Below are 27472 nucleotides of genomic sequence, written 5' to 3'. Positions count from 1 at the left end.
TAGTACCAGGAGAACAAAGGAGTAAGCTGGATGCCAAAAGTACAAAGTGTATGTTCATTGGCTACTCCACCACACAAAAGGGGTACAAATGTTATGATCCGGCCACAAGTCGACTATATGTCTCTCGAGACGTCCGGTTTCTAGAACATATGGGCTACCATGACAAGAGGGATTGGAACAGCCTTAAAGATCTCTCTCACTCACCTAATGACCGAGCTTCGAGTCTACGGTTCCTTCTTGATCACCTTGGCAACCCATCTCCACCAACGGGTGCCGTGCGGCCAACACTAAGTCAAATTTCTACCGATGGTGGGTCTGACCAAGGAGATGCAAATGACAATGGTTCAGCCCAAGATGGTGAATCTCTCGGGTCTGGCCTACCCATAACCGGTGTTCCCGTCCCTGGCCCTACAACGGACACGCATGCTCCGGCGGCGGCCTCTACCGAGGAAAACACGGAGACGGCTCCTACGGACGGTACGCCCACCGTGTTGCCTAGCGTGGATCCACTTCCGGCACCAGTCCTGCGTCGGAGCACCAGACCTCGATCAGATCCCTCCACTTGGAAGAACAAGCGTGTCTATTACAACAGCCAAGCTGTCGCTCATCCCATTCAGTCCGTTTGTTCCCTTGAGCTGTTACCTGCTGATCACCAAGCTTTCTTCGGCCAAGTGGACGCCAATTGGATCCCGCAGACATATGATGAAGCTAAGGAACATCAAGTTTGGTTAGATGCGGTCAAGAATGAAACTGGCGCCATGATCCGGAATCATACGTGGGACGAATCGGATCTTCCTCAAGGCAAGCGGGCAGTTAGCTCCAAATGGGTGTTTACCATAAAGTATTTGAGCAATGGTGACATTGAACGGCATAAAGCCAGGTTAGTGGCCCGTGGCTTCACCCAAACCTATGGCGCGGACTACACGGACACCTTTGCACCCGTGGCCAAGCTCCATACGGTTCGGGTTGTGCTGTCTCTTGCTGTCAACCTCTCATGGGACTTATGGCAGATGGATGTGAAGAACGCCTTCCTTCAAGGTGAACTTGATGAAGAAGTGTACATGACGCCTCCTCCCGGCCTTGAAGACATGGTTACACCCGGAAAAGTCTTGAGGCTACGTAAGGCCATCTATGGCCTTAAGCAGTCCCCACGAGCGTGGTACCACAAACTAAGCTCCACTCTCAAGACTGATGGTTTTACGCGATCGGAGGCTGATCATACTCTCTTCACGCGTCGCACCTCTATTGGTTGGGTGGTGGTGCTCATATACGTCGACGACATCATCGTGACTGGTGATGATAAGGCGGCCATTCAGGACACCAAGGACTCTCTCAAGTCGGTATTTGACATCAAGGACCTTGGGGAACTCAAATACTTTCTTGGTATTGAGATTTGTCGCTCACCGGAAGGACTCTTCCTCTCACAACGCAAGTTTACTCTTGACTTGTTAGAGGAGACTGGCAAGCTTGGTGTGTCTCCGGTTGCTACGCCCCTTGATGAAGATTACCAGCTCAAGCGAAAGGGGGAGAGCTTACGGGCAAAAGAAGGCCGACCTAAGGAACCAATGGACGAGCCATTCTTAGACGTCACACGCTACCGCCGGCTTGTAGGTAAGCTGATATACCTTACTATCACACGACCTGACATATCCTATGCTGTGAATCAGGTTAGCCAACATATGAAGGCACCAAGCAAGTACCAATGGAGTCAAGTCGAAAGGATCCTAAGCTATCTCAAGGGCAGTCCGGGTCAAGGTATTTGGATGGGCAAGAATGACAACACCGAAATCGTTGGCTATTGTGATGCGGATTACAATGGCGACACGCTGGATAGGAGATCCACCACTGGGTACTGCACGTTTGTTGGAGGCAACTTGGTTACATGGAGGTCTAAGAAACAAAAGGTGGTTTCATGCTCTAGCGCCGAGGCCGAGTATAGAGCTATGAGGAAGCTCACTAACGAGATGACATGGCTGAAGGGTCTACTCAAGGACTTAGGCATCGAAACAAAGCAGCCCATGACCATGCATTGCGACAATGAAGCGGCCATCCACATTGCCACAAACTCGGTCTTTCATGAGAGGACCAAGCACATAGAAAGCGATTGCCACAAGGTGAGAGAGAAGATTGAAGAAGGAGTGGTGTTACCATGCCACACAAGGAGTCAAGATCAGCTAGCTGACATCTTCACCAAGTCTGCAAGCTCCAAGGTTTGTGATCACATCTATAGCAAACTTGGACTTGTAGACATTACACGGCCATGATCAAGCTTCTCTAATCCGTGGACAGCACACTCTTTTTCCCTCGACTTGGTTTTGTCCCATGAGGTTTTCTAAGTCAAGGTTTTTAATGAGGTGCTGCTTCACGGGTTCCAAGCTTAGCCATTTCATTAGGCTAAGCTTGAGGGGGAGTATTGATCAAAAGAATAAGCCTAAGGCAGCCATGGCCGTCCGTACGAGTATTGAATATGGGCTGTCCGTACAAGTGTGGTGAAATGGCCGAGTCTTCTAGTGATAAGGAATGGAGAGGAGGCCTGCTCATCCTAAGCCCATTAGAAGACTCTAGAATTCCCAAGATAGCCGTTGGAGGGAAAGCGCAAGTGGAGCAAGAAGAGTCACGGGTGATGTTTGGTTTAAGGAGACTAAGACGGGTCGCTATCAACCTTGGGATTAGTCTCTTCTCTCTTCCTGTCCCTATCACTTAGCTGTGCGGTTTGTAAAGGGTGTAGCCCTAGAGTTTCTCATGATATAAATAGGCATTAGCCTACATTGTAACCGATATTCTTATGGAACAATAACCTAATCTTTTCTTCTTCCTCATTCTCTTTGTCTACCGATATCTCTCATCAATCTCTTGATTCTCTTCTTTATTCTACAAAGTCTTACATAAGTGGCTTTTAAACTCTCCACATCTATCTCAAACTCCTATAATTAGTTAGTTGCATTGGATTAAGACACATTTTAACCCCAGAAACACTAACATAGCTGTTTACAGCTTCTAAGCAATGTTTTCTTGGTTTTAGCCTGTTTTGGGAAAAAATGGGTATAAGTGGCTTTTAAACTCTCCACATCTATCTCAAACTCCTATAATTAGTTAGTTGCATTGGATTAAGACACATTTTAACCCCAGAAGCACTAACATAGCTGTTTACAGCTTCTAAGCATTGTTTTCTTGGTTTTAGCCTGTTTTGGGACAAAATGGGTATAAGTGGCTTTTAAAGTCTCCACATCTATCTCAAACTCTTATAACTAGTCAGTTGCATTGGATTAAGACACATTTCAACTCAGAAACACTAACATAGCTGTTTACAGCTTCTAAGCAATGTTTTCTTGGTTTTAGCCTGTTTTGGGACAAAATGGGTATAAGTGGCTTTTAAACTCTCCACATCAATCTCAAACTCTTATAATTAGTTAGTTGCATTGAATTAAGACACATTTTAACCCCAGAAACACTAACATAGCTGTTTACAACTTCTAAGCAATGTTTTCCTTGTTATAGCCTGTTTTGGGACAAAATGGGTATAAATGGCTTTTAAACTCTCCACATCTATCTCAAACTCTTATAACTAGACAGTTGCATTGGACTAAGACACATTTTAACCCCAGAAACACTAACATAGCTGTTTACAGCTTCTAAGCAATGTTTTCTTGGTTTTACCCTTTTTTGGGACAAAATGGGTATAAGTGGCTTTTAAACTCTCCACATCTATCTCAAACTACTATAATTAGTTAGTTGCATTGGATTAAGATACATTTTAACCCCAGAAACACTAACATAGCTGTTTACAGCTTCTAAGCAATGTTTTCTTGGTTTTAGCCTGTTTCGGGACAAAATGGGTATAAGTGGCTTTTAAACTCTCCACATCTATCTCAAAGTCTTTTAATTAGTTAGTTTCAATGGATTAAGACACATTTTAACCCCAGAAACACTAACATAGCTGTTTACAGCTTCTAAGCAATGTTTTCTTGGTTTTAGCCTTTTTTGGGACAAAATGGGTATAAGTGGCTTTTAAACTCTCCACATCTATCTTAAAGTCTTATAATTAGTTAGTTTCAATGGATTAAGACACATTTTAACCCCCAGAAACACTAACATAGCTGTTTACAGCTTCTAAGCAATGTTTTCTTGGTTTTAGCCTTTTTTGGGACAAAATGGGTATAAGTGGCTTTTAAGGTCTCCACATCTATCTCAAACTCTTATAACTAGTCAGTTGCATTGGATTAAGACACATTTCCACCCCAGAAACACTAACATAGCTGTTTACAGCTTCTAAGCAATGTTTTCTTGGTTTTAGCCTATTTTGGGACAAAATGGGTATAAGTGGCTTTTAAACTCTCCACATCTATCTCAAACTCCTATAATTAGTTAGTTGCATTGGATTAAGACACATTTTAACCCCAGAAACACTAACATAGCTGTTTACAGCTTCTAAGCAATGTTTTCTTGGTTTTAGCCTCTTTTGGGACAAAATGGGTATAAGTGGCTTTTAAACTCTCCACATCTATCTTAAAGTCTTATAATTAGTTAGTTTCAATGGATTAAGACACATTTTAACCCCAGAAACACTAACATAGCTGTTTACAGCTTCTAAGCAATGTTTTCTTGGTTTTAGCCTTTTTTGGGACAAAATGGGTATAAGTGGCTTTTAAGGTCTCCACATCTATCTCAAACTCTTATAACTAGTCAGTTGCATTGGATTAAGACACATTTCCACCCCAGAAACACTAACATAGCTGTTTACAGCTTCTAAGCAATGTTTTCTTGGTTTTAGCCTATTTTGGGACAAAATGGGTATAAGTGGCTTTTAAACTCTCCACATCTATCTCAAACTCCTATAATTAGTTAGTTGCATTGGATTAAGACACATTTTAACCCCAGAAACACTAACATAGCTGTTTACAGCTTCTAAGCAATGTTTTCTTGGTTTTAGCCTGTTTTGGGAAAAAATGGGTATAAGTGGCTTTTAAACTCTCCACATTGATGTTCATATATTTTACCATGTTTTCCCTTAGTTTATTCACATCTTTTGCATCTTTTTCTATCCATTCTCACCATTATTGTGCAGCTTTAGGACTAATCATGCATTATAGTGTAGTTGCATTGCATTTGCATCTTTTCATGCATAAACAGGTGATTTTGGAGCTTAAGGAGCATGGAAGCAATGGAGAAGAGATGTGAAGCAATCATGAAGAGGAAACAAGGGAGTTAAGGCTGAAGAACAGGGAATCCGGAGTCCAGCTCGACCAAGCACTCGACCGAGTGGGAGATGGACTCGACCGTGTGGATTTGCACAAGAGAAGCCAGCTCGACCCCCAGCTCGACCGAGCACTGGTCGAGTTGACCGATGCGTGGACCACTTTGACTTTTCCCATTTTTAGGGCTTCCACCTTCCCCACTATATAAGGACTTGTACTGCAGCCACCTGAACCAAGTTTTAATCTAGATTTTTAGTCAGCTTTTCAGATATTTTAAACCTAGTTTTTGCCTTTTAAGGAATATTATTCCTTTTGCTTTTTATTTTCTTTTTTGGATCTTGTACTTGGAAAAGAAGAATTTCCTCATACTTGTTGGTTGAATAACTTTCTAAGTATTGAGAATCTGAGTTTGATTTCTTCTTTAAAGTTGTAGATCTTAATCTTATCTTTCTAATCATGCAAGTTTCAATGATTTCTGGGTTTATGATTTGTTTGATCATGACTTGTTGTGAGTAGTCTTCTTAGGATCTTGAGGATGGGTTAGGATAGATTGATCTTGTGGTATATCTGATTTGATCAAGCTTGATTGTTGTAGATCTCTTCTAGGCTAGATGTTCTTAATGCTGATTCTATATCTGAGAGGGTAGGATCTGATCTCAAGCTTTTTAGCATCACACCAATGTTTAAGAAGCATAGATAAGGCTAGATCTAGAGCTTACCATTAGGCTTGCTAAGAGATTAGAGGTCTTGTTTGGTTTGAGATGTATTGCTTAATGCCTGCTTGTGTAGATTCTTTTCATTGTGAGAGCAAGTCTAGGATTGCATAGGTTTGATTGTCTCTTGACCATGAGAGTGGGAGAGACTTGTCTTAGATTAATATGTCTAGAGGTTAGCTCATAGCATTGCTTGAGATTTGTTGATCAAGTTAGATTACCACAATGGTTAGTTTATCCCATGAATCCATCCTCAGGAACCTTCTTTGTTTATTGAGTTTAAAGTCTTAATCTTGTTATTTGCCTGCTGTTTGATCTGTGTTATCTTTACTCTGTTTTTATTGCATTGCTCTGTTTTTCCGGATTCGTCTAGCTCGACCACTCACTCGACCTACACTCGGTAGAGTGCTGCTCGAGTTCATCCTCAGAACTCTTGTTTATGATCTGTGTTTGTCTTGTTTCACTTCTGTTTAATTTCCATTGCATTCACTTAGCATCTAGTTCATCACTTGTCTTGCATTAGTTCTTATCTAGTGTTTACAGTTTCTGTTTCTGTTCTTAGTTCATAATCATTCTGTTTTATTTGCATCTAGTTCTTAGCTCTTGTAATTTATTTTCTGCATTTTATCATTATCATCATAGGATTGTTAGTGACAAACAATCATTACATTTGTCTTAACTTAGATTCATATGCACATCTTATCTGTTCACAAGCACTCAGACTGGATTGACACCCCTTATACTGCAACTGCATAAGGGGAATTGAAACACCCATCATTCATATATCATCTTTGCATACATCCACCATCATCACCACAAACATAAGAAAAACATGTTTCAATTTGGCGCTGTTGCCTGTTTGAGTTAGTTTTTGTGACATTTAGGATCCATATTAGTCTAAGATTAAGTTCTTGTATACATTTGTGAAGTTTCTGCACTTGAATCTTGTGTTTGGGGTTGAAGTTCCATTTCAGGTATCACTCGACCAGTCACTCGACCACCACTCGACCGAGTAGTGCTCGAGCACTTGATCGAGCCAGACCCCGGATCTCCGTAAGCCTCTTTTTCCAGTCGCCCTACCTTCCTACTTGAGCCTGTGCTCAGTCGCTTGCTCGGGAAAAATCGTTTGCGTTCGTTGATGCACACAAGGTCCAAAGGAAAGGACAATCTTCTAAGGCATAGTGACAGCATCAACAAGTTGAACAAGGGTTTGGGATCCAAGAAGAAGAGAGTTGTTCAGCAACAACAAGAGGCTCCAGTAGCTATGGATCAGCAAGATCAGGTTCAGAGACCACGACATATTGGTGCTGGAGATGCACCCAACACACACAACCAAAGAGCTGGCATTGTACCACCAACAGTTGCCAATAACAACTTTGAGATCAAGAGTGGATTGATTTCAATGATTCAGGCCAATAAGTTTCATGGATTGCCTATGGAGGATCCACTTGATCATCTTGATGAGTTTGACAGGATTTGTGGTCTTACCAAGATCAATGGAGTAAGTGAAGATGGTTTCAAGCTGAGGTTGTTCCTTTTCTCTCTTGGGGACAAGGCTCATTTATGGGAGAAGACTCTGCCCACTGGTGCTATCACTACTTGGGACCAATGTAAGAAGGCTTTCTTGGCCAAGTTCTTCTCCAATGCTAGGACAGCAAGGCTGAGGAATGAGATCTCTGGATTTGCTCAAAGGAACAATGAGAGCTTTTGTGAAGCTTGGGAAAGATTCAAGGGCTACCAGACTCAATGCCCTCATCATGGTTTCAGTATGGAGTCATTGTTGAGCACATTGTATAGAGGAGTGCTTCCAAAGTTCAGAATGCTTCTTGACACAACCTCCAATGGAAACTTCCTCAACAAGCATGTGGATGAAGGCTGGGAGTTAGTAGAGAATCTTGCTCAGTCAGATGGCAATTATAATGAAGATTATGATAGGACCATAAGGAGTTCCTCAACTGATCAAGAGGACAAGTACAAGAAGGATCTGAAGATGGTCAATGAGAAACTTGACAAGATACTCCTTAGCCAGTCCAAATCTATTCACTTCATTGGTGAAGAAGAAGCTCCAGTTCAAGAGGGGGAGAATGAGTTTGCTGAGCTTTGCTATATGCAAAACCAAGGTGGATTCAAGGGCTACAATCAAGGTGGTTTCAAGAACAACAACCTATCTTATAGGAGCACCAATGTGGCTAATCCACAAGATCAAGTTTACCCTCCTCAACAGCCTCAACAGCCTCAAGGGTTCCAAAACTATATCCCCAAACAACAGCAGCAGGTGTTCCAGCCCCAGTTGTGTCCCCCACCAGGGTTTCAGACTAACCAAGGCCAAGAACAAGACCTTAGAGCTATGATTCAGCAGCTATTGATTGGTCAAACACAAGGGAAGATTGAGGAAGCCAAGCAGTTTGCTGAGCTAAACCAAAGGCTTACATCCCAGTATAATGACCTGAACATGAAGTTTGAAGGACTTAACTCTAGAGTGAAGTACATGGAGAGTAACATAGCATCTACTTCAGCTCCAAAACCCAACCAACTCCCTGGAAAAGCTGTTCAAAATCCAAGGGAGTTCACAGCCAAAGCCATCCTACTTCAAGAGGAAGAAGTCACTGAGGACAGTGAAGTCCAAGTTTGGGGGAATTCATCAGTTACTGAAGCCCCAAGTGACATCTGTGCAAAGCAACAGGAGCTCGCAGGAGAACTCGACCAGCAGCTCGACCACACACTCGATCGAGTGCATGCTCGAGTGCTCGATCGAGCTGAAGCCTCCGAAGCTATCAAGCCTGCTAAGTACATTCCTCCTGCTTACAAGCCTCCATTACCATTTCCTGGGCGTTTCAAAGCACAGAAGATTAGGGAATTAAAGGAAATCATTGAGAAAAAGGAGATGTTGGCTAGGCAACAAGAGGAAGAGAGGGTTTTGAAAGAAGAAGCTTTGGTTGAGAAAGAGGAACAAGTGTCAGCCATTCAAGAGATCATCATAGCTTACCAAGAAGAGGAGAGAGGACCTGCCTTGGAACAGTATGAGCCATATCCTCTCTACAAAATTTTTTTGCTTGATATGTCTAGTAAGAGGGCTGAAGCTCAAGATGAGAAGGATCTTGAGGACCTTGGAGGAGTGATAATTCCAGTAAAGCTTAAGGATCCAGGACCTTTTTATCTGCCCTGCACTATCAGCTACCTTCACTACAATCAGTGCCTTTGTGATTTGGGAGCTTCAACAAGTGTGATGCCATACTCCATAGCTCAAAAGCTAGGGAGAACTGATTTCAAATCTACCAATGTCCATGTGCTTCTAGCTGATGGGACAAATAGAGAGGTAGTTGGGAGGTTGGAGAATGTCCCACTCAAGATAGGGAAAGCAAGGATTCATACTGACTTTGTGGTGATAGAGATGGGCAAAGAGCCTGAAGATCCAATCTTGTTAGGGAGGCCATTCTTAGCTACTGTTGGAGCAGTTATTGATGTGAAGGAGGGTCTTGTGACCTTGAACATAGCTGAAGATGTGGTTATGAAGTTCAATATCCACAATCCAACAAACCTTCCTACCATTGATGACCAGCCCTTCACTATCAAAGACAAAGGAGGGCAAGGAAGTTTAGGTGATAAGGCAACCCCAAAGGCTGAGTTCCCACTTCAAGAGGATTCTGTTGAGAAGCTTAAGAGGTCAGTTCAGGAGCTGACTAGTATGGTTGAGGACCTCCAAGTCAGACTGAATAAGAGGTCTTTGAGGAGAACAAGGCCAAGGCTCAAATTTAAGAAGAAATATGGTTTGTGTGCTAAGGGTGAGGTGATCAAGGATCAACTTCACAGTGACCAAGAGGTTCCAGGGAGGATTTCATCACCTCCTTGGTACTTGAACCAAAGTTAAGATGGAAACCAAAGTCAAGCTTAGTGACTATAAACAAGCTCACTAGGGAGGAAGTCCCTAAGGTATCCCTTGTACATATGGTTTAATTTCTTAGTAGTTTTGATGTGTTTTGTTTTATGTTTTTGTTGGACAGGCTTTTTAATAAGAATATAGTTGAGTAAGGAGAAATGTGGACATGGAGAAGAAGGCTCGCAGGCCCACTCGACCACAAAACAAGAGGTACTCGGCCGAGCTGGATCCTAATTGAGGCCCATTCGATTCCCATTCTTCTAGAATGATCGAGTGGAGGGAAGAACAAGGAGAAAAATTTTGAAATTTCAAAATTGGTCAAGGAGCTCGACCACGTGCTGGTCGAGTGTGGGGTCGAGTGGCAGCCAAAAAGCAAGTCAAAGATTCCCAATTCAAATTTGAAATGTAAGGACGCTCCACCCTTGTTTTCTTGTCCCCTTAGCTTCTTTAAATAGCCCTTGCACGATCCTATGCCTCTCACATTCTCTCACTTGCTCAAAACATTTAAATTCAAGCTCTAAGATCTCTCTCAAAGTTCATCTCTTGCTCTAGTTTTGTTCTTTCAAGTTTTTGGGTCACTAACCTATTAACTTTGAGCTTTGAGTCTATTTCCCTTCAGTTTCTTTTTGAAAATGTCTTCTAAGATCACCAAGAAGTCTCACAAAACCGCTGCAAGCTCCATGGAACGTCGTGATGCTGACCTTGAATCAAGAGGAGAAACTGGGAGAGTCACTCGACGGGCCACTCGATCGACCACTCGACCGAGTGCTGGTTCGAGCAGTCGGTCGAGCCAGATGCCGTTTCCAAGGAGAGAATATGTTGAGGAAGATCCTGAAAGGACTGAGAGTGAGGAGGAAAGAGAGCCTACTCTTAATGAGTTTATGAGGAAACACAAGGCCAAAGGGAAGAGGCCAGCTGTTGAAGTTGAGGAAGTGAGTGAAGATGAAAGTGAGGAGATGTATGAAGAAGAAGGAGAATTGAGGGATGATGGAGAAGCTGAGTCTTGTGGGCTGACAAAGAGGCAGATTTATGATGCTTTCATGAGGATGGAGTTCCTGGGAACTAGGTATCCACACAAGGAGACTATGGAGAAGCTTGCTATTGATGAAGATGTGGAATGTCTTTTTGAGAAGAGCAGCCTTACCAAGTTCATGGGACTTTGCATGGAAGGGTATAGAGAGGAAAGCTGTGAGTTCCTAGCCACTGTCAAGCTGCACCAATACTTGAGGAAAGATGCTGAAGTAGGAGCTGGTCATATCTCCTTCACCATCAAAGGGAAGAAGCATGAGCTTTCATTGAAGAAGCTGGCTGATGTGTTTGGTTTTGAGGTTGGGAGCCATAGGAGCATGATGGTTCCAAGAGAAGAATTGTTTGCTGTATGGGAGACCATTGGGGATAACAAGTATTACTCATCCTCCAGCTCCAAGAGCTCAAGGATTAGGAGCCCAGTCTTGAGGTATTACCATAAGGCTCTTGCCAATACTTTCTTTGCAAGAAAGGAGACTGGAAACATCAATGAGGGAGAGCTGAAGATGATTGACTTGGCTCTCAATGGAGTTCTTCTTCAAGCAAGAAATGGAACCATCATCCTTGGTAGCACTGTGGAGACTGATCTTGCTATGGTATTGATAGACCACATGATTTATTTGAGGAGTTGGGTAGGCAAGCTTGAGACCAAGGGTTCAAGAGGAGCACTTACCATTGGAGGCATCATCACTCCAATCCTTCAAGCTGCTAACATCCAACTTAGAGGAGAAAGGGTCTTACCAAGATGGATAGATTCAAGCTACCTTACCTCCACTCTCATCCTAGCCAAGGAGAAGCATCAAGGGAACCACATATTCAACTTTGAGCTTCCAACACTTGGGAAAAAGCAAATCATTTTGCCTAACCAAGAGCTCACCACCATTCAAGAAGGAGCCAACATTGATTTTTGGCCAGCTGAGGAGCATTGGTTTGATGGAGTGATTCAGTCTAGAGTGGAGGAAGCTGGGAATGCACAAGTAGCTGATGGAGAGCAACAGTTCTACTTTGAAGACTATGAGCCAAACCCAAGAGATAGTAGAGGAGTGAGGGAGAATGCAAAGAGGCTGACTCTCTTGCAAAGATGGAACAAGTGGAATGGGAAAAGGTTTGATAAGCTCAAGAAGAAGGTGACCAACATGGCTAAGTCCATCAAAGGCTTGAAGAAGGAGATTGCTGAGCTGAAGAGTGGAAACTCATCTCCTATCCAACATTCAAGCCCTTTGAGGAGAAGCAGCTCAACTAGAGCACTTTCAAGGATTGGGGAACCTGTGGAACCAGCTAGGGCTTCAATGTATGAGCCAAATCAGAGGAAAAGGAGCTCAAGTACCCGCGAACATCAGTTTTCGAGGCACTCGACCGGGTCACTCGAGCACCCACTCGACCGAGCACCTCCGATGCACTCGGCCGAGCACCTTCCCAGACCACCTTATGGCTTCCCACCTCCAGCTGCTTATCCAGGTTATCCACATTACCCACCCTTCCCACTCCAATACTTTATGGATCCCACACTCTACCAGCAGTACCAGCAGTACCAGACTCAAGATTTGGAGACACGCAACCCAGCTCGACCCCCCCACTCGGACACGCACTCGACCGAGTCCCGGTCGATCTCTATAGTCGAGCTGCCCCAAAGTCCTTCTCCAAGCCACCAGCCTGACCCCAACTACTCCTATGATAGCATGCAGATGGATGTGGACAACTTCTTCCACAATCCCTAAGGTACCATCATCACCTTACCATTGTTTATACCATTGCATTTGATGTGTGTTTTGTGTTGTGTTTTAATCTTGAATCTTCTCACAACTTTTTCACACAAGGGACTGTGTGATTTAAGTTTGGGGGAGGGTTCTAGATAGCATTTGATGTTGTGTTTTGTGTTCTTATTTCAAATTTTTATCATCATCATGTTAGCACTTGCATTAGCATCTAAGGCATAGAAAAACCATAAAAATTTGAAAAATTTTGAAAAAATCTTCATATAAAAAAAGAGTGTTCATGTAGTTTGCATTGCATATTAGGATCTTGTTTAGCATGTTTCATGTAGAATTGTATAATATTTGCATTAGGGATCTATGATGAGTATTTCCTTGTTGGCTTGCTTTATTCACTAGACTAGGATCATTGCCCAAGTTATTAGTACTTTGATGCTAGTTGAGTGGTTAGAAGCATAAGACTGAACCAAGCCTTGAATTCCTGCATTGCATTTGGTATAAATTGAAGCATGTTGTGATTTGATTCCATTTCCTATCTATAAGAACCTAATATTGACTTTTAATTATCATTGTATGCATTGCTTTAAACTCATGGATACTACATACATATTTGGATCATCTTTCTCCTTTTTACCACTCTTGTTGATCCAAGTAGCTGATTTCACTTTTAAATCAGTTTCCCTACCCCTAAACCAAAACCTTCTTTCAAGCCATGTTTATTCTTGTGTGTGTGAGGCCTTTTTGGGATTGAGCTTGGTAGAAAGTGTTAGGTTTGAACTGACAAGAGTAAGACCTTGTGTAGTTCTAGTTTGCATTTTTCAAACTAGATAGGACTAGGTGGTTCACTTGTTGGGTTTGGGACTTGGCTGTAGTAAAAAGAAAAGAAAGAAAAGAGAAAGAATAAGGGTAGAGTTTTTAGGAGAGGATTGTGTTTAAGTGAAAGCTAATGTCTAGTGAAAGGATGGGAAGTAAGAAAGTGTTATCTAAGATGGTTCTAGTCAAAAGAAAAAGAAAAGAAAGCAAAGAGCAGTTTAGCAAAAAGCTTAAATGTCTTAAGAATAAGAAGAAAAGAGAACCATAGCAATCAATAAGAATCCCCCATCCCACTAGAAAGATCAAGTAAGAAACCTCTCCTAAGACTTGAAAACCAAAAGAGAAAAGGGTTAAAGAGAAAAGAAGAAGTCAAAGGGTAGCACTAGGATCATTTGGGTTTAGATTGTTAGGATAAACACTTTGGGTGCCTTTGGGTAGACAAGGTTTTATTCTTGTATGAGTTTAGGTGTTCTTACCTTTAGCATTCTTCTAAAGCTCAATCCATTTTTAATGAGAGAACCTTGATATTGACAAGCCCCACTCTGAAAAGAGACCATCATTGTCTCTAAAACCCTTTATTACCAAGCCAAATGAGTTTAAGCATTGCATAGAATTGATTCATGTTCTTGATTAATGAATGTTAAAGGAAATGGTTGATTTGAATGCATGTGAATATCTAAGGCTCAAATCAGTAAAGGTTGTGATGTGCTTGTCTAAAGTTTTTAAGTATAGCTCTTCACCTTGCATTCTAGTACTAGTAACTTGGACATTGATTCTAGATGGTCTATTTGCAAGCTTTAGGAGCTGAGATCCCACTTTTAAACCTGACTTACCTTCTTATGTCTTGTTTATTTGCTTGAGGGCAAGCAAAGACTAAGTTTGGGGGTGTTGATGTTCATATATTTTACCATGTTTTCCCTTAGTTTATTCACATCTTTTGCATCTTTTTCTATCCATTCTCACCATTATTGTGCAGCTTTAGGACTAATCATGCATTATAGTGTAGTTGCATTGCATTTGCATCTTTTCATGCATAAACAGGTGATTTTGGAGCTTAAGGAGCATGGAAGCAATGGAGAAGAGATGTGAAGCAATCATGAAGAGGAAACAAGGGAGTTAAGGCTGAAGAACAGGGAATCCGGAGTCCAGCTCGACCAAGCACTCGACCGAGTGGGAGATGGACTCGACCGTGTGGATTTGCACAAGAGAAGCCAGCTCGACCCCCAGCTCGACCGAGCACTGGTCGAGTTGACCGATGCGTGGACCACTTTGACTTTTCCCATTTTTAGGGCTTCCACCTTCCCCACTATATAAGGACTTGTACTGCAGCCACCTGAACCAAGTTTTAATCTAGATTTTTAGTCAGCTTTTCAGATATTTTAAACCTAGTTTTTGCCTTTTAAGGAATATTATTCCTTTTGCTTTTTATTTTCTTTTTTGGATCTTGTACTTGGAAAAGAAGAATTTCCTCATACTTGTTGGTTGAATAACTTTCTAAGTATTGAGAATCTGAGTTTGATTTCTTCTTTAAAGTTGTAGATCTTAATCTTATCTTTCTAATCATGCAAGTTTCAATGATTTCTAGGTTTATGATTTGTTTGATCATGACTTGTTGTGAGTAGTCTTCTTAGGATCTTGAGGATGGGTTAGGATAGATTGATCTTGTGGTATATCTGATTTGATCAAGCTTGATTGTTGTAGATCTCTTCTAGGCTAGATGTTCTTAATGCTGATTCTATATCTGAGAGGGTAGGATCTGATCTCAAGCTTTTTAGCATCACACCAATGTTTAAGAAGCATAGATAAGGCTAGATCTAGAGCTTACCATTAGGCTTGCTAAGAGATTAGAGGTCTTGTTTGGTTTGAGATGTATTGCTTAATGCCTGCTTGTGTAGATTCTTTTCATTGTGAGAGCAAGTCTAGGATTGCATAGGTTTGATTGTCTCTTGACCATGAGAGTGGGAGAGACTTGTCTTAGATTAATATGTCTAGAGGTTAGCTCATAGCATTGCTTGAGATTTGTTGATCAAGTTAGATTACCACAATGGTTAGTTTATCCCATGAATCCATCCTCAGGAACCTTCTTTGTTTATTGAGTTTAAAGTCTTAATCTTGTTATTTGCCTGCTGTTTGATCTGTGTTATCTTTACTCTGTTTTTATTGCATTGCTCTGTTTTTCCGAATTCGTCTAGCTCGACCACTCACTCGACCTACACTCGGTAGAGTGCTGCTCGAGTTCATCCCCAGAACTCTTGTTTATGATCTGTGTTTGTCTTGTTTCACTTCTGTTTAATTTCCATTGTATTCACTTAGCATCTAGTTCATCACTTGTCTTGCATTAGTTCTTATCTAGTGTTTACAGTTTCTGTTTCTGTTCTTAGTTCATAATCATTCTGTTTTATTTGCATCTAGTTCTTAGCTCTTGTAATTTATTTTCTGCATTTTATCATTATCATCATAGGATTGTTAGTGACAAACAATCATTACATTTGTCTTAACTTAGATTCATATGCACATCTTATCTGTTCACAAGCACTCAGACTGGATTGACACCCCTTATACTGCAACTGCATAAGGGGAATTGAAACACCCATCATTCATATATCATCTTTGCATACATCCACCATCATCACCACAAACATAAGAAAAACATGTTTCACACATCTATCTCAAACTCCTATAATTAGTTAGTTGCATTGGATTAAGACACATTTTAACCCCAGAAACACTAACATAGCTGTTTACAGCTTCTAAGCAATGTTTTCTTGGTTTTAGCCTGTTTTGGGACAAAATGGGTATAAGTGGCTTTTAAAGTCTCCACATCTATCTCAAACTCTTATAACTAGTCAGTTGCATTGGATTAAGACACATTTCAACCCCAGAAACACTAACATAGCTGTTTACAGCTTCTAAGCAATGTTTTCTTGGTTTTAGCCTGTTTCGGGACAAAATGGGTATAAGTGGCTTTTAAACTCTCCACATCTATCTCAAACTCCTATAATTAGTTAGTTGCATTGGATTCAGACACATTTTAACCCCAGAAACACTAACATAGCTGTTTACAGCTTCTAAGCAATGTTTTCTTGGTTTTAGCCTGTTTTGGGACAAAATGGGTATAAGTGGCTTTTAAACTCTCCACATCTATCTCAAACTCTTATAATTAGTTAGTTGCGTTGGCTTAAGACACATTTTAACCCTAGAAACACTAACATAGCTGTTTACAGCTTCTAAGCAATGTTTTCTTGGTTTTAGCCTGTTTTGGGACAAAATGGGTATAAGTGGCTTTTAAACACTCCACATCAATCTCAAACTCTTATAAATAGTTAGTTGCATTGGATTAAGACACATTTTAACCCCATAAACACTAACATAGCTGTTTACAGCTTCTAAGTAATGTTTTCTTGGTTTTAGCCTCTTTTGGGACAAAATGGGTATAAGTGGCTTTTAAACACTCCACATCAATCTCAAACTCTTATAAATAGTTAGTTGCATTGGATTAAGACACATTTTAACCCCATAAACACTAACATAGCTGTTTACAGCTTCTAAGCAATGTTTTCTTAGTTTTAGCCTCTTTTGGGACAAAATGGGTATAAGTGGCTTTTAAACTCTCCACATCTATCTTAAAGTCTTATAATTAGTTAGTTTCAATGGATTAAGACACATTTTAACCCTAGAAACACTAACATAGCTGTTTACAGCTTCTAAGCAATGTTTTCTTGGTTTTAGCCATTTTTGGGACAAAATGGGTATAAGTGGCTTTTAAACTATCCACATCTATCTCAAACTACTATAATTAGTTAGTTGCATTGGACTAAGACACATTTTAACCCCAGAAACACTAACATACCTGTTTACAGCTTCTAAGCATTGTTTTCTTGGTTTTAGCCTGTTTTGGGACAAAATGGGTATAAGTGGCTTTTAAACTCTTCACATCTATCTCAAACTCCTATAATTAGTTAGTTGCATTGGATAAAGACACAATTTAACCCCAGAAACACTAACATAGCTGTTTAAAGCTTCTAAGCAATGTTTTCTTGGTTTTAGCCTGTTTTGGGACAAAATGGGTATAAGTGGCTTTTAAACTCTCCACATCTATCTCAAACTCCTATAATTAGTTAGTTGCATTGGATTAAGACACATTTTAACCCCAGAAACACTAACATAGCTGTTTACAGCTTCTAAGCAATGTTTTCTTGGTTTTACCCTGTTTTGGGACAAAATGGGTATAAGTGGCTTTTAAAGTCTCCAAATCTATCTCAAACTCTTATAACTAGTCAGTTGCATTGGATTAAGACACATTTCTACCCCAAAAAAACTAACATAGCTGTTTACAGCTTCTAAGTAATGTTTTCTTGGTTTTAGCCTCTTTTGGGACAAAATGGGTATAAGTGGCTTTTAAACTCTCCACATCAATCTCAAACTCTTATAATTAGTCAGTTGCATTGGATTAAGACACATTTTAACCCCAGAAACACTAACGTAGCTGTTTACAGCTTCTAAGCAATGTTTTCTTGGTTTTAGCCTGTTTTGGGAAAAAATGGGTATAAGTGGCTTTTAAACTCTCCACATCTATCTCAAACTCCTATAATTAGTTAGTTGCATTGGATTAAGACACATTTTAACCCCAGAAACACTAACATAGCTGTTTACAGCTTCTAAGCAATGTTTTCTTGGTTTTAGCCTGTTTTGGGACAAAATGGGTATAAGTGGCTTTTAAAGTCTCCACATCTATCTCAAACTCTTATAACTAGTCAGTTGCATTGGATTAAGACACATTTCAACCCCAGAAACACTAACATAGCTGTTTAAAGCTTCTAAGCAATGTTTTCTTGGTTTTAGCCTGTTTTGCGAAAAAATGGGTATAAGTGGCTTTTAAACTCTCCACATCTATCTCAAACTCCTATAATTAGTTAGTTGCATTGGATTCAGACACATTTTAACCCCAGAAACACTAACATAGCTGTTTACAGCTTCTAAGCAATGTTTTCTTGGTTTTAGCCTGTTTTGGGACAAAATGGGTATAAGTGGCTTTTAAACTCTCCACATCCATCTCAAACTCTTATAATTAGTTAGTTGCGTTGGATTAAGACACATTTTAACCCTAGAAACCCTAACATAGCTGTTTACAGCTTCTAAGCAATGTTTTCTTGGTTTTAGCCTGTTTTGGGACAAAATGGGTATAAGTGGCTTTTAAACACTCCACATCAATCTCAAACTCTTATAAATAGTTAGTTGCATTGGATTAAGACACATTTTAACCCCATAAACACTAACATAGCTGTTTACAGCTTCTAAGCAATGTTTTCTTGGTTTTAGCCTCTTTTGGGACAAAATGGGTATAAGTGGCTTTTAAACTCTCCACATCTATCTTAAAGTCTTATAATTAGTTAGTTTCAATGGATTAAGACACATTTTAACCCTAGAAACACTAACATAGCTGTTTACAGCTTCTAAGCAATGTTTTCTTGGTTTTAGCCATTTTTGGGACAAAATGGGTATAAGTGGCTTTTAAACTATCCACATCTATCTCAAACTACTATAATTAGTTAGTTGCATTGGATTAAGACACATTTTAACCCCATAAACACTAACATAGCTGTTTACAGCTTCTAAGCAATGTTTTCTTGATTTTAGCCTGTTTTGGGACAAAATGGGTATAAGTGGCTTTTAAACTCTCCACATCTATCTCAAACTCCTATAATTAGTTAGTTGCATTGGATTAAGACACATTTTAACCCTAGAAACACTAACATAGCTGTTTACAGCTTCTAAGCAATGTTTTCTTGGTTTTAGCCTGTTTTGGGACAAAATGGGTATAAGTGGCTTTTAAAGTCTCCACATCTATCTCAAACTCTTATAACTAGTCAGTTGCATTGGATTAAGACACATTTCCACCCCAGAAACACTAACATAGCTGTTTACAGCTTCTAAGCAATGTTTTCTTGGTTTTAGCCTATTTTGGGACAAAATGGGTATAAGTGGCTTTTAAACTCTCCACATCTATCTCAAACTCCTATAATTAGTCAGTTGCATTGGATTAAGACACATTTTAACCCCAGAAACACTAACGTAGCTGTTTACAGCTTCTAAGCAATGTTTTCTTGGTTTTAGCCTGTTTTGGGAAAAAATGGGTATAAGTGGCTTTTAAACTCTCCACATCTATCTCAAACTCCTATAATTAGTTAGTTGCATTGGATTAAGACACATTTTAACCCCAGAAACACTAACATAGCTGTTTACAGCTTCTAAGCAATGTTTTCTTGGTTTTACCCTGTTTTGGGACAAAATGGGTATAAGTGGCTTTTAAAGTCTCCACATCTATCTCAAACTCTTATAACTAGTCAGTTGCATTGGATTAAGACACATTTCAACCCCAAAAACACTAACATAGCTGTTTACAGCTTCTAAGCAATGTTTTCTTGGTTTTAGCCTGTTTTGGGACAAAATAGGTATAAGTGGCTTTTAAACTCTCCACATCTATCTCAAACTCCTATAATTAGTTAGTTGCATTGGATTCAGACACATTTTAACCCCAGAAACACTAACATAGCTGTTTACAGCTTCTAAGCAATGTTTTCTTGGTTTTAGCCTGTTTTGGGACAAAATGGGTATAAGTGGCTTTTAAACTCTCCACATCTATCTCAAACTCTTATAATTAGTTAGTTGCGTTGGATTAAGACACATTTTAACCCTAGAAACACTAACATAGCTGTTTACAGTTTCTAAGCAATGTTTTCTTGGTTTTAGCCTGTTTTGGGACAAAATGGGTATAAGTGGCTTTTAAACACTCCACATCAATCTCAAACTCTTATAAATAGTTAGTTTCAATGGATTAAGACACATTTTAACCCCAGAAACACTAACATAGCTGTTTACAGCTTCTAAGCAATGTTTTCTTGGTTTTAGCCTGTTTTGGGACAAAATGGGTATAAGTGGCTTTTAACCTCTCCACATCTATCTCAAACTCCTATAATTAGTTAGTTGCATTGGATTAAGACACATTTTAACCCCAGAAACACTAACATAACTGTTTACAGCTTCTAAGCAATGTTTTCTTGGTTTTAGCCTGTTTTGGGACAAAATGGGTATAAGTGGCTTTTAAACTCTCCACATCTATCTCAAACTCCTATAATTAGTTAGTTGCATTGGATTAAGACACATTTTAACCCCAGAAACACTAACATAGCTGTTTACAGCTTCTAAGCAATGTTTTCTTGGTTTTAGCCTGTTTTGGGACAAAATAGGTATAAGTGGCTTTTAAACTCTCCACATCTATCTCAAACTCCTATAATTAGTTAGTTGCATTGGATTAAGACACATTTTAACCCCAGAAACACTAACATAACTGTTTACAGCTTCTAAGCAATGTTTTTTTGGTTTTAGCCTGTTTTGGGACAAAATGGGTATAAGTGGCTTTTAAACTCTCCACATCTATCTCAAACTCCTATAATTAGTTAGTTGCATTGGATTAAGACACATTTTAACCCCAGAAACACTGACATAGCTGTTTACAGCTTCTAAGCAATGTTTTCTTGGTTTTAGCCTGTTTTGGGACAAAATGGGTATAAGTGGCTTTTAAACTCTTCACATCTATCTCAAACTCCTATAATTAGTTAGTTGCATTGGATAAAGACACATTTTAACCCCAGAAACACTAACATAGCTGTTTAAAGCTTCTAAGCAATGTTTTCTTGGTTTTAGCCTGTTTTGGGACAAAATGGGTATAAGTGGCTTTTAAACTCTCCACATCTATCTTAAAGTCTTATAATTAGTTAGTTTCAATGGATTAAGACACGTTTAACCCCAGACACACTAACATAGCTGTTTACAGCTTCTAAGCAATGTTTTCTTGGTTTTAGCCTGTTTTGGGACAAAATGGGTATAAGTGGCTTTTAAACTCTTCACATCTATCTCAAACTCCTATAATTAGTTAGTTGCATTGGATAAAGACACATTTTAACCCCAGAAACACTAACATAGCTGTTTACAGCTTCTAAGCAATGTTTTCTTGGTTTTAGCCTGTTTTGGGACAAAATGGGTATAAGTGGCTTTTAAACTCTCCACATCTATCTCAAACTCCTACAATTAGTTAGTAGCATTGGATAAAGACACATTTTAAACCCAGAAACACTAACATAGCTGTTTGTACCTTCTAAGCAATGTTTTCTTGGTTTTAGCTTGTTTTGGGACAAAATAGGTATAAGTGGCTTTTAAACTCTCCACATCTATCTCAAACTCCTATAGTTAGTTAGTTGCATTGGATTAAGACACATTTTAACCCCAGAAACACTAACATAGCTGTTTACAGCTTCTAAGCAATGTTTTCTTGATTTTAGCCTGTTTTGGGACAAAATGGGTATAAGTGGCTTTTAAACTCTCCACATCAATCTCAAACTCTTATAATTACTTAGTTGCATTGGATTAAGACACATTTTAACCCCATAAACACTAACATAGCTGTTTACAGCTTCTAAGCAATGTTTTCTTGGTTTTAGCCTGTTTTGGGACAAAATGGGTATAAGTGGCTTTTAAACTCTCCACATCTATCTTAAAGTCTTATAATTAGTTAGTTTCAATGGATTAAGACACATTTTAAACCCAGAAACATTAACATAGCTGTTTACAGCTTCTAAACAATGTTTTCTTGGTTTTAGCCTGTTTTGGGACAAAATGGGTATAAGTGGCTTTTAAACACTCCACATCAATTTCAAACTCTTATAATTAGTTAGTTGCATTGGATTAAGACACATTTTAACCCCAGAAACACTAACAAAGCTGTTTACAGCTTCTAAGCAATGTTTTCTTGGTTTTAGCCTGTTTTGGGACAAAATGGGCATAAGTGGCTTTTAAACTCTCCACATCTATCTCAAACTCATATAATTAGTTAGTTGCATTGGATAAAGACACATTTTAACCCCAGAAACACTAACATAGCTGTTTACAGCTTCTAAGCAATGTTTTCTTGGTTTTAGCCGGTTTTGGGACAAAATGGGTATAAGTGGCTTTTAAACTCTCCACATCTATATTAAAGTCTTATAATTAGTTAGTTTCAATGGATTAAGACACATTTTAACCCCAGAAACACTAACATAGCTGTTTACAGCTTCTAAGCAATGTTTTCTTGGTTTTAGCCTGTTTTGGGACAAAATGGGTATAAGTGGCTTTTAAACTCTCCACATCTATCTCAAACTCCTATAATTAGTTAGTTGCATTGGATTAAGACACATTTTAACCCCAGAAACACTAACATAGCTGTTTACAGCTTCTAAGCAATGTTTTCTTGGTTTTAGCCTGTTTTGGGACAAAATGGGTATAAGTGGCTTTTAAACTCTTCACATCTATCTCAAACTCCTATAATTAGTTAGTTGCATTGGATAAAGACACAATTTAACCCCAGAAACACTAACATAGCTGTTTAAAGCTTCTAAGCAATGTTTTCTTGGTTTTAGCCTGTTTTGGGACAAAATGGGTATAAGTGGCTTTGAACTCTCCACATCTATCTTAAAGTCTTATAATTAGTTAGTTTCAATGGATTAAGACACATTTTAACCCCATAAACACTAACATAGCTGTTTACAGCTTCTAAGCAATGTTTTCTTGGTTTTAGCCTGTTTTGGGACAAAATGGGTATAAGTGGCTTTTAAACTCTCCACATCTATCTCAAACTCCTATAATTAATTAGTTGCATTGGATTAAGACACATTTTAACCCCAGAAACACTAACAAAGCTGTTTACAGCTTCTAAGCAATGTTTTCTTGGTTTTAGCCTGTTTTGGGACAAAATGGGTATAAGTGGCTTTTAAACTCTCCACATCTATCTCAAACTCATATAATTAGTTAGTTGCATTGGATAAAGACACATTTTAACCCCAGAAACACTAACATAGCTGTTTACAGCTTCTAAGCAATGTTTTCTTGGTTTTAGCCGGTTTTGGGACAAAATGGGTATAAGTGGCTTTTAAACTCTCCACATCTATATTAAAGTCTTATAATTAGTTAGTTTCAATGGATTAAGACACATTTTAACCCCAGAAACACTAACATAGCTGTTTACAGCTTCTAAGCAATGTTTTCTTGGTTTTAGCCTGTTTTGGGACAAAATGGGTATAAGTGGCTTTTAAACTCTCCACATCTATCTCAAACTCCTATAATTAGTTAGTTGCATTGGATTAAGACACATTTTAACCCCAGAAACACTAACATAGCTGTTTACAGCTTCTAAGCAATGTTTTCTTGGTTTTAGCCTGTTTTGGGACAAAATGGGTATAAGTGGCTTTTAAACTCTTCACATCTATCTCAAACTCCTATAATTAGTTAGTTGCATTGGATAAAGACACAATTTAACCCCAGAAACACTAACATAGCTGTTTAAAGCTTCTAAGCAATGTTTTCTTGGTTTTAGCCTGTTTTGGGACAAAATGGGTATAAGTGGCTTTTAAACTCTCCACATCTATCTTAAAGTCTTATAATTAGTTAGTTTCAATGGATTAAGACACGTTTAATCCCAGAAACACTAACATAGCTGTTTACAGCTTCTAAGCAATGTTTTTTTGGTTTTAGCCTGTTTTGGGACAAAATGGGTATAAGTGGCTTTTAAACTCTTCACATCTATCTCAAACTCCTATAATTAGTTAGTTGCATTGGATAAAGACACAATTTAACCCCAGAAACACTAACATAGCTGTTTAAAGCTTCTAAGCAATGTTTTCTTGGTTTTAGCCTGTTTTGGGACAAAATGGGTATAAGTGGCTTTTAAACTCTCCACATCTATCTTAAAGTCTTATAATTAGTTAGTTTCAATGGATTAAGACACGTTTTAACCCCAGAAACACTAACATAGCTGTTTACAGCTTCTAAGCAATGTTTTCTTGGTTTTAGCCTGTTTTGGGACAAAATGGGTATAAGTGGCTTTTAAACTCTCCACATCTATCTTAAAGTCTTATAATTAGTTAGTTTCAATGGATTAAGACACATTTTAACCCCATAAACACTAACATAGCTGTTTACAGCTTCTAAGCAATGTTTTCTTGGTTTTAGCCTGTTTTGGGACAAAATGAGTATAAGTCGCTTTTAAACTCTCCACATCAATCTCAAATTCTTATAATTAGTTAGTTGCATTGAATTGAGACACACTTTAACCCCAGAAACACTAACACAGCTGTTTACAGCTTCTAAGCAATGTTTTCTTGGTTTTAGCCTGTTTTGGGACAAAATGGGTATAAGTGGCTTTGAACTCTCCACATCTATCTTAAAGTCTTATAATTAGTTAGTTTCAATGGATTAAGACACATTTTAACCCCATAAACACTAACATAGCTGTTTACAGCTTCTAAGCAATGTTTTCTTGGTTTTAGCCTGTTTTGGGACAAAATGGGTATAAGTGGCTTTTAAACTCTCCACATCTATCTCAAACTCCTATAATTAATTAGTTGCATTGGATTAAGACACATTTTAACCCCAGAAACACTAACAAAGCTGTTTACAGCTTCTAAGCAATGTTTTCTTGGTTTTAGCCTGTTTTGGGACAAAATGGGTATAAGTGGCTTTTAAACTCTCCACATCTATCTCAAACTCATATAATTAGTTAGTTGCATTGGATAAAGACACATTTTAACCCCAGAAACACTAACATAGCTGTTTACAGCTTCTAAGCAATGTTTTCTTGGTTTTAGCCGGTTTTGGGACAAAATGGGTATAAGTGGCTTTTAAACTCTCCACATCTATATTAAAGTCTTATAATTAGTTAGTTTCAATGGATTAAGACACATTTTAACCCCAGAAACACTAACATAGCTGTTTACAGCTTCTAAGCAATGTTTTCTTGGTTTTAGCCTGTTTTGGGACAAAATGGGTATAAGTGGCTTTTAAACTCTCCACATCTATCTCAAACTCCTATAATTAGTTAGTTGCATTGGATTAAGACACATTTTAACCCCAGAAACACTAACATAGCTGTTTACAGCTTCTAAGCAATGTTTTCTTGGTTTTAGCCTGTTTTGGGACAAAATGGGTATAAGTGGCTTTTAAACTCTTCACATCTATCTCAAACTCCTATAATTAGTTAGTTGCATTGGATAAAGACACAATTTAACCCCAGAAACACTAACATAGCTGTTTAAAGCTTCTAAGCAATGTTTTCTTGGTTTTAGCCTGTTTTGGGACAAAATGGGTATAAGTGGCTTTTAAACTCTCCACATCTATCTTAAAGTCTTATAATTAGTTAGTTTCAATGGATTAAGACACGTTTAATCCCAGAAACACTAACATAGCTGTTTACAGCTTCTAAGCAATGTTTTTTTGGTTTTAGCCTGTTTTGGGACAAAATGGGTATAAGTGGCTTTTAAACTCTTCACATCTATCTCAAACTCCTATAATTAGTTAGTTGCATTGGATAAAGACACAATTTAACCCCAGAAACACTAACATAGCTGTTTAAAGCTTCTAAGCAATGTTTTCTTGGTTTTAGCCTGTTTTGGGACAAAATGGGTATAAGTGGCTTTTAAACTCTCCACATCTATCTTAAAGTCTTATAATTAGTTAGTTTCAATGGATTGAGACACGTTTTAACCCCAGAAACACTAACATAGCTGTTTACAGCTTCTAAGCAATGTTTTCTTGGTTTTAGCCTGTTTTGGGACAAAATGGGTATAAGTGGCTTTTAAACTCTCCACATCTATCTTAAAGTCTTATAATTAGTTAGTTTCAATGGATTAAGACACATTTTAACCCCATAAACACTAACATAGCTGTTTACAGCTTCTAAGCAATGTTTTCTTGGTTTTAGCCTGTTTTGGGACAAAATGAGTATAAGTCGCTTTTAAACTCTCCACATCAATCTCAAATTCTTATAATTAGTTAGTTGCATTGAATTGAGACACACTTTAACCCCAGAAACACTAACACAGCTGTTTACAGCTTCTAAGCAATGTTTTCTTGGTTTTAGCCTGTTTTGGGACAAAATGGGTATAAGTGGCTTTGAACTCTCCACATCTATCTTAAAGTCTTATAATTAGTTAGTTTCAATGGATTAAGACACATTTTAACCCCATAAACACTAACATAGCTGTTTACAGCTTCTAAGCAATGTTTTCTTGGTTTTAGCCTGTTTTGGGACAAAATGGGTATAAGTGGCTTTTAAACTCTCCACATCTATCTCAAACTCCTATAATTAATTAGTTGCATTGGATTAAGACACATTTTAACCCCAGAAACACTAACAAAGCTGTTTACAGCTTCTAAGCAATGTTTTCTTGGTTTTAGCCTGTTTTGGGACAAAATGGGTATAAGTGGCTTTTAAACTCTCCACATCTATCTCAAACTCATATAATTAGTTAGTTGCATTGGATAAAGACACATTTTAACCCCAGAAACACTAACATAGCTGTTTACAGCTTCTAAGCAATGTTTTCTTGGTTTTAGCCGGTTTTGGGACAAAATGGGTATAAGTGGCTTTTAAACTCTCCACATCTATATTAAAGTCTTATAATTAGTTAGTTTCAATGGATTAAGACACATTTTAACCCCAGAAACACTAACATAGCTGTTTACAGCTTCTAAGCAATGTTTTCTTGGTTTTAGCCTGTTTTGGGACAAAATGGGTATAAGTGGCTTTTAAACTCTCCACATCTATCTCAAACTCCTATAATTAGTTAGTTGCATTGGATTAAGACACATTTTAACCCCAGAAACACTAACATAGCTGTTTACAGCTTCTAAGCAATGTTTTCTTGGTTTTAGCCTGTTTTGGGACAAAATGGGTATAAGTGGCTTTTAAACTCTTCACATCTATCTCAAACTCCTATAATTAGTTAGTTGCATTGGATAAAGACACAATTTAACCCCAGAAACACTAACATAGCTGTTTAAAGCTTCTAAGCAATGTTTTCTTGGTTTTAGCCTGTTTTGGGACAAAATGGGTATAAGTGGCTTTTAAACTCTCCACATCTATCTTAAAGTCTTATAATTAGTTAGTTTCAATGGATTAAGACACGTTTAATCCCAGAAACACTAACATAGCTGTTTACAGCTTCTAAGCAATGTTTTCTTGGTTTTAGCCTGTTTTGGGACAAAATGGGTATAAGTGGCTTTTAAACTCTTCACATCTATCTCAAACTCCTATAATTAGTTAGTTGC

General features: G+C 38.7%; 1 non-coding gene and 1 pseudogene across 1 annotated transcript; one reads left to right on the top strand and one right to left on the bottom strand.

Moving 5' to 3' along the window:
* Positions 1-9918, top strand: part of LOC147926900 (protein LEAD-SENSITIVE 1 pseudogene) — a 33025-nt pseudogene extending 23107 nt beyond the window's left edge.
* Positions 7566-7672, bottom strand: LOC147926901 (small nucleolar RNA R71). The gene has a single exon (XR_015583069.1). It is a non-coding gene; the product is annotated as a small nucleolar RNA R71 (small nucleolar RNA).
* Positions 9919-27472: the final 17554 nt, after the last annotated feature.

The sequence above is a fragment of the Camelina sativa genome, chromosome 15 (assembly GCF_030686135.1).
Source record: "Camelina sativa cultivar CO46 ecotype springtype chromosome 15, ASM3068613v1".
Classification (NCBI taxonomy): Eukaryota; Viridiplantae; Streptophyta; class Magnoliopsida; order Brassicales; family Brassicaceae; genus Camelina; species Camelina sativa.
The sequence above is the reverse complement of the archived record's forward strand: the minus strand, read 5'-3'. Positions and strand labels throughout refer to the sequence as shown.